The following is a 7,393-nucleotide window of genomic DNA, read 5'->3' on the forward strand; positions in this document are numbered from 1 at the left end:
TTCTTGGGGATGGGGGCGTTTTTGGTCCATAATTTTAGTAGGGACACCTTTAAGTCTGAATGTCCTCATTGACACCACGTGAATGCCCGTGGGGTTTAAGTTGACGATCTTGATTCTGGTCATACTCCCTGATACCATGTGGTTTTTAGATGAAATTTCCACCTCATGGTTAAAGGTAGAACAGCAGCAGCTAAATGATTCACACGGCGAAGCCATAACTATGGAGAGTCGTACTCAAGGACAGAACTTTGAGAAAGGGTCGACTTTGTACCGACCAAAGTCACCATTTTCCTATTTATAGTCGAGACTTTGCGGAAAGTAGATTTTGGCCGACACTTTTCCTCAAACTCGCCGGTGGCCCGTACTTTGACTTCACAAAGTCGACTGTAGAGGATAATACGACGTCGGACATTCTAATCCAGTTTGTGGAAGATTTTCAGTACGTCCAAGAGAGTATCCAAGCCCTACATAGTCCTCGTCAAGTTATACGAGATGCGCAAAACCAGTTCTACAGGGATAGCGAATTAAAAATTAGGTACAGTTTAGATAAATGCACTGTATTAGATATTTTCGCGATGTTCGAAGTTGCACAAATGAGAGAAAATCAAGGAGGACTACCCATTCCTCCAATACAACTGCTGATTGCTTGAAGATATTATGCGACGTGTAAATGCGAATTATTAGACTTCAAAATTTATTAATTATTGTAACGGTTTTACACGCAACTCACTGATGTTGTTTCTAAAATGAATATTCGCAATGTTCTAGTTATAGGCTTAATTTATATTTTTGTTACAGGTAATTTTCAACTAGTTTCTGCTGACTTACGAAGAGTAAGTTAGTCAACAGTTGCCAGAATAATTAGAAGTGTATCTTTACTGATTGCCAGGAAAAAGCCTCAGTTTGTCAAGTTTTCACAAGCTAAATTTCTGTTATTTTCTTCTATGGTTGAGAAAAAAGAAAAAACAAACAATTAAGATACGGTAGACCTTATCAGGAATAACGGAAGCCGCTCTTCTATTGTTTTCTATTATTATTACAGACATTATCATGGCCAACCTCAAATACAGTTCATAAAATCTCGAGTCCACAAAGTCTACTTCAGCCAAAGTCGACTTTGGAGGAAGTAGCGTCAGTGAAAGAGACTTAGAGCAGAGTTAGACTTCGTAAGTATCCGCTCAAAGTCTTGTTCTTGCATCCGATCCGCAGTCACTCTTCACACCCAGTGATTTCTATCTCTTCAGTTCGTTGAGGTGGTAAGTGATTCAACACCAATACGGCCGTTCGACATGCCATTCATGACGTGTCTTGGTGCACTGTACAAGTGCTTGGACAAGAATGGTTACTATAGTGAGTAATAATGCGTAGAGCCGGGATTTTTGAGCAGGAATAGGTTAGCATGCTGACTTACTTGAGGGGAGGGTGTTAAAACGTATACACTAGCCTGCAGAACGTATGTGCTATAAGGTTTGCATAAAAACTAGGGGTAAGGCTCATCAGAAAAAAACTATAATTTATGTTATTCTCGCTACATTACTGAAGAACGTGCTAGACGACACTTCAGAATAACAAAATTAGTTTGAATTCTGAACAATTACTGTCTAAAAATTCGGGTTCTAGTAATGCGTCTCAGTGATTTACTACTCCTTATCCTCGTATCTGCCAGTGAAATAAAGTTTCTCCTTGGGTCTTCTTGTTACCCGATTTTTTAAAGCTACCTTGTACTTTTGCACCTACGGCTGTACACCACGCTCACATATTCTAATTTCGGTCTGATAACGGTGTTGTAAATATTAATACAAGGTATTTTGTACAAAACTCTGATTAGATCGAAGTTAGAAAATACGAGAAGGTGGTGTGCAGACATCACGTTTCTTCCAGTATATTTGATCCCAATAAGGCAGGCAAGGTATTGCGCTGACTGTAATGAGCAGTATCGCTCTTGTCTCGTAATTCAGACCACACCCAGTATTGCGTGATAGAGATTTCAGCCGGGAGCCAGAGGTTAGATGACTCAGAATATTAACAGCTAACAGTCCATCTTGTTGCTGATTTCATTTCCTTCTTACAAATCTAAATTTAGTTTTTTTTTAAACGTTTGGCTTTTGGTCTTATTCGACCATGCACCCAGCTAATATTTTACAGTTTTCCTTTACATACTTGTTAGGGCCTGGAATCGAACCCGGGGCCCCTTGAATCTAAGGGCAGCACGCTAACAATTTCGCCATGGAGACGTAATTTACTTTTACTTCAGTGCCATTGAGTTGAGTAATTTTAGCTTCCCGGTTAGTACGTACATGCAGAGATTTTTAAACGAAAATTCACGGTTCGTGATTCGAGTTCTACCTAAAATTGGAGATACTGTGTCTATGATCATGATATCAACAGCCACGCAAAGCGATACGCTCCCCTTCTTTCATATTCGTAATGTACACTGCCAGTGAGAGGATCTGTAATTTACTCAGAACAGATGAATATACAAGTGAGTGAGAATGTGTGTAAATAGGACGCAGTAGAGTGAATGCGTAAATTGAATGAATGAGTAGGTGAACGAATGAATAGGGGAAATAATGAATGAGTGAATAAATAAATAAATAAATAAATAAATAAATAAATAAATAAATAAATAAATAAATAAATAAATAAATAAATAAATAAATAAATGATCCGGACCGGTGAATGTCTTTACAATGGTGAAAATGTATAAATAAATAAATAAATAAATAAATAAATAAATAAATAAATAAATAAATAAATAAATAAATAAATAAATAAATAAATAAATAAATAAATAAATAAATAAATAAATAAATAAATAAATAAGTAAATAAATAAATAAATAAATAAACAGAAATATCTTTTTCACTTCCATAGAGTCCTGGATGATCTTGGAGGTGGGGGAAGGAAAAGGCATCTACTATTCATTACCTCGGGACTAATACAATGAAAATAGTTGTCCGTATTCATTGTGCCCTCTTTGGCCTCCTCAAAACCTGAAATTGATCTGATATTAATTTTCCTTCGAGGCTAAGTGAATCCCAAAGTGACGTCAATTTCCAAAAGCGAATGTTTCGTTTCTTAAATTTCCAATTTCCTAATGAAAAATCAAATTCACTTGTTTCTGACCTCCTTGTGAGCCTAGCACGTTTTTACAACGTGATACAGACGATCCTAATAAGTAAATAAATAAACAAATAAATTAATAAATAAATAAGTAAATAAATAAATTCCTGCATCCTTTCACCCAATTCATTTTGCTGTTCCTGTATGTAGGATCTTTTCCTTTTTCATCACTGACTCCTGCTCTGTCTCCTTGAAAGCTAAAAACTTCTTGACTAGTTCTTTTTTTAACTGAGCGACTGACTGAGTGGTTTGATTACGTAGCTATCAGCTTGCATTCGGGAGATAGTGGGTTCGAACCCCACTGTCGACAGTCCTGAACATGGTTTTCCTTGGTTTCCCATTTTCACACCCGGAAAATGCTGGAGCTGTAAGTTAATGAAGCCGGGCCCGTGGTGTGGGAGTAACGTGCCTGCCACTTACCCGGAGGCCTCAGGGTCGATTCCCGGCCAGGTCAGGGAATTTTACATGGATCTGAGGGCTGGTTCGAGGTCCACTCAGCCTGCGGGGTTACATTTGAAGGGCTATCTGACGGTGAGATAGCGGCCCCGGTCTAGAAAGGCAAGAATTACGGTCAAGAGGTTTCGTCGTGCCGACCACATGACGCCTCCTCATCTGCCGGCCTTCGGGCTGAGCAGCGGTCGCTTCCTTCCGGATCCTAGTCCTTTCCTACATCATGGACGTGTGGGTGCGACGTAAGGCAAAGTGTAAAAAGGAATGCTTTCTATTGCCATTAATAATATGTGTACCGGGCGTGTAGGCCATGCGGTTAGAGGCGCACGGCTGTGAGCTTGCATCCCGGAGATAGTGGGTTCGAACCACACTGTCGGCAGCCCTGAAGATGATTTTCCGTGGTTTCCCATTTTCACACCAGGCTGTACCTTAATTAATGCCACGGCCGCTTCATTCCAATTCCCAGGCCTTTCCTATCCCATCGTCGCCATGAAGACCTATCTGTGACGGTGCGACGTAAAGCCGGTATAAAAAAATGTGAAGAAATTGTTATTACATTTCGTAAGACATATGTACTGTGGACGCATCTTATTACAATGCAATGTGAAAAGGACGATAGATATTACCCCTCACTCTCGAACTATCCCACACCTTGACGATAATAATAATAATAATAATAATAATAATAATAATAATAATAATAATAATAATAATAATATGAACGTAAACTCCTGTCCTCAATCCTAGGGGGTGGAGCACTTTTCAGGCACACCGCCAATGGAGGTGAGCTGCATGTACCATCTTTAACTACATACCAATCCTCCTGCAATTCTTAAATTTCTGATAGTAGCGGGAATAGAACGCGGGCCTCCGTGATTGGCTGCTAATAGTGCTAATTGTTACAGAACTGAGGAGAACATAATAATAATAATAATAATAATAATAATAATAATAATAATAATAATAATAATAATAATAATAATAATAATAATACGTCTGACACTAACTGAATTTACGATTTTTGGAGACGCCAAAGTACCAGAATTTTGTCCCTCATGTGTTCTTTTGACGTGCCGGTAAATGCACTGACACGAGGCTGACGCATTTGAGCACCTTGAAATACCACCGGACTGAGCCAGGATCGAACCTGCCAATCCGGGGTCAGAAGAACAGATCCCCTCCCCACCCCCACCCCCACTACCACCGCCGCTTCACCTGTCACGAAACATTCCGACCACCAGTTATAAAAGACACAACCCTACCTATTTATTTTCCACCCATTGTATAACTTAATATGTAAGCTTCAAAATTATTAAATATATTATCTTTTTCTTCAATGGTGATAATGAATGAATGAATGAATAAATAAATAAATAAACAAATAAATAAATAAATAAATAAATAAATAAATAAATAAATAAATAAATAAATAAATAAATAAATAAATAAATAAATAAATAAATAAAACAATTAATTAATTAAAAATGGAAATAATATATTTATGAACTGAAGTCCTAAATGTTAATAAATATGCATTCGAACTTAGAAAGTCCATTTTTTTCACGGACTATTTAAAGTAAAATATTTAATATGTGTTAGGAGTACCTGTTGTATTATTTAGAAGACGTATGTATGTGTTTAGTCCTCAGCCCGAAGGCTGGTTGGATCCTTAAAACTTCCACCATTAACTGTCATAGATGGCCTAGGCATCGCTGAAGGGATACGTATTTAGTAAACCGTCGGTTTAATGTTCTAGGGGTAGCGACCCAGCTTATTACCGGGAGGCCCGGTCTTCGATTACGGACCAAGTCGGGCATGTTTACATAGAACTGAGAGCTGATCCGAGTACCACTCAAGCAATCTAAGAACAATCAAGGAGCTATGAGATGGTGAGATAGCAGTCGTAGCCTCTAAAGCCAGGAATAACGGCCGAGAGGATTCGTTGCCCTGACCACACATCATCTCATAATCTGCAGGCTTTCAGATTGTACAGCGGTTGCTTGATGGGCTCAGGCCTATCAGGGATTTGTTTATTTGTATGTTCGTTTGTTTACTTTTAAGCCTGTAAATATAACTTATTATTCTTCTGCTGTATTTGCAACGCCCTAGAAATGTCGCAGCTGCCAGCTCTATGGCATGTCTAGACGTAGCCCTTCCTCGTACCAACCCTACAGTGAGTTCATTATAACGTGCTTCTACCATTGTTGGAAGTACGGTGCAATGTGTGGAAATGAGGAGGTGTGTTCTGAGAAACCTCCCCCCAAATTTCCCAGCTAGACGAATTAATTAGACGTGAATAAAATCATCGACCCACTCAGGAATCGAACCTTGGGCCATCTGAGCTATAGGCCACAACGCTAACCGTTCAGCCAAAGAGCCGAAAAATTATAGTTTGATATATATATACACGTCATTATTAAGCAATTACCTTTTTAAATATAAAACCTTTTGCATGCCCAGATAATTCCGACAATTCAGTGTGTTAAAAAAGAAAAAAAATGTCGATGGCTGGAACCGCGCGTCAATACGAGGACGACCGAGCTCGATAGCTGCAGTCGCTTAAGTGCGGCCAGTATCTAGTATTCGGGAGATAGTAGGTTCGAACCCCACTGTCGGCAGTCCTGAAGATGGTTTTGCGTGGTTTCCCATTTTCACACCACGCAAATGCTGGGGGTGTACCTTAATTAAGGCCACGGCCGCTTCCTTTCCACTCCTAGCCCTTCGCCATAAGACCTATGTGTGTCGGTGCGACGTAAAGCAACTAGCAAAAAAAAAGAAACACGAGGATGATGATGCTAACACCGGTGTTCACTGAATTAAAATAGACGCTGAATATGAGAAACTAAATGGCAATGACTGCGCTAGCAGTATGATGAACACCGATTATGTCAAAATTTCACAAGGTACAAACTAAATTCCTATTTAGGAATTCCCTCAGATTTGGTTTCATGCAAAGTCTGGAGTAAAAAAAATAATTTTTAAGTCATTTTTATTATAAGGTGATTGTATTTCGGGGGAATTTACAACAAGGGGCGTATAATGTTATGAAGTCTCTTAACCCACTAAAGCAATCTTCCCGCCCTCTCGTAATATCACAAATCGTAGATTGTTCTAATGCTATTTCCTGTAAATCCGCATTCTCCAGATAATATTTAGTCTATTGATGACCACGTAATGTAGAGCAATTTACAAGTTCATTTACAAATTATTACATATATCTAAGTGCATTGTTACATAAGCCGGTTCTAAGGGACGATTGTGGTGTACTTACGAAGAAGGCGAAGAGCTTCATGGTGGCAATGTAGCAGACTGGTTCCTGTGGAGGAGGCCTTGGATGTCTTATATAGCGTGAGCAAAGCAAGGCCGTCCGCTTTGTGTTTCTGACCTGAGCCGTCCGACAATCCCGCTGCACTGCTTTGCAATTTTGAGCGTTATTTAACTCCCGCCTCAGTTGCTGTAAGTGAAAGTTGGTTTGTAGGAGCACGAATGACCCCACGGCGTGGGGTTCAGTGCCTGGTATCCCGCCTACGTCTGGATAACTTGAGAACCGCTTTCACACTTGAGACTCTCTGAAACGTGCTGGCGAAACACGTGGATCGTTTTCAATATTCCTGCCATTCAAAAGTGTGATGGACACCGATTATGTCGAGATTTCACGAGGTTAATATACTGTACATGGCTACAGATTAAATTAGTATTTAGGAACTCTCTCAGATTGATTTTAATGGACAGTATGGAGATAAAAAATGGATATGTAAGTCATTTTTCTTAGAACATAATATTGTTCTGGAAGCTCTTAGGTAACAATAATTCAGCATAG

The 7,393-nt window shown here is 39.2% G+C and overlaps 1 long non-coding RNA gene across 1 annotated transcript in view; it reads right to left on the bottom strand.

The window, feature by feature from the left end:
• The window catches only part of LOC136883342 (uncharacterized), a 33,651-nt gene extending 26,670 nt beyond the window's left edge, over positions 1–6,981 (bottom strand). The window contains exon 1 of the long non-coding RNA XR_010861240.2: positions 6,845–6,981. This is a non-coding gene — a long non-coding RNA (uncharacterized lncRNA). The remainder of the gene's footprint in view (positions 1–6,844) is intronic.
• Positions 6,982–7,393: the final 412 nt, after the last annotated feature.

Source organism: Anabrus simplex, chromosome 11, assembly GCF_040414725.1.
Source record: "Anabrus simplex isolate iqAnaSimp1 chromosome 11, ASM4041472v1, whole genome shotgun sequence".
NCBI classification, from domain to species: domain Eukaryota; kingdom Metazoa; phylum Arthropoda; class Insecta; order Orthoptera; family Tettigoniidae; genus Anabrus; species Anabrus simplex.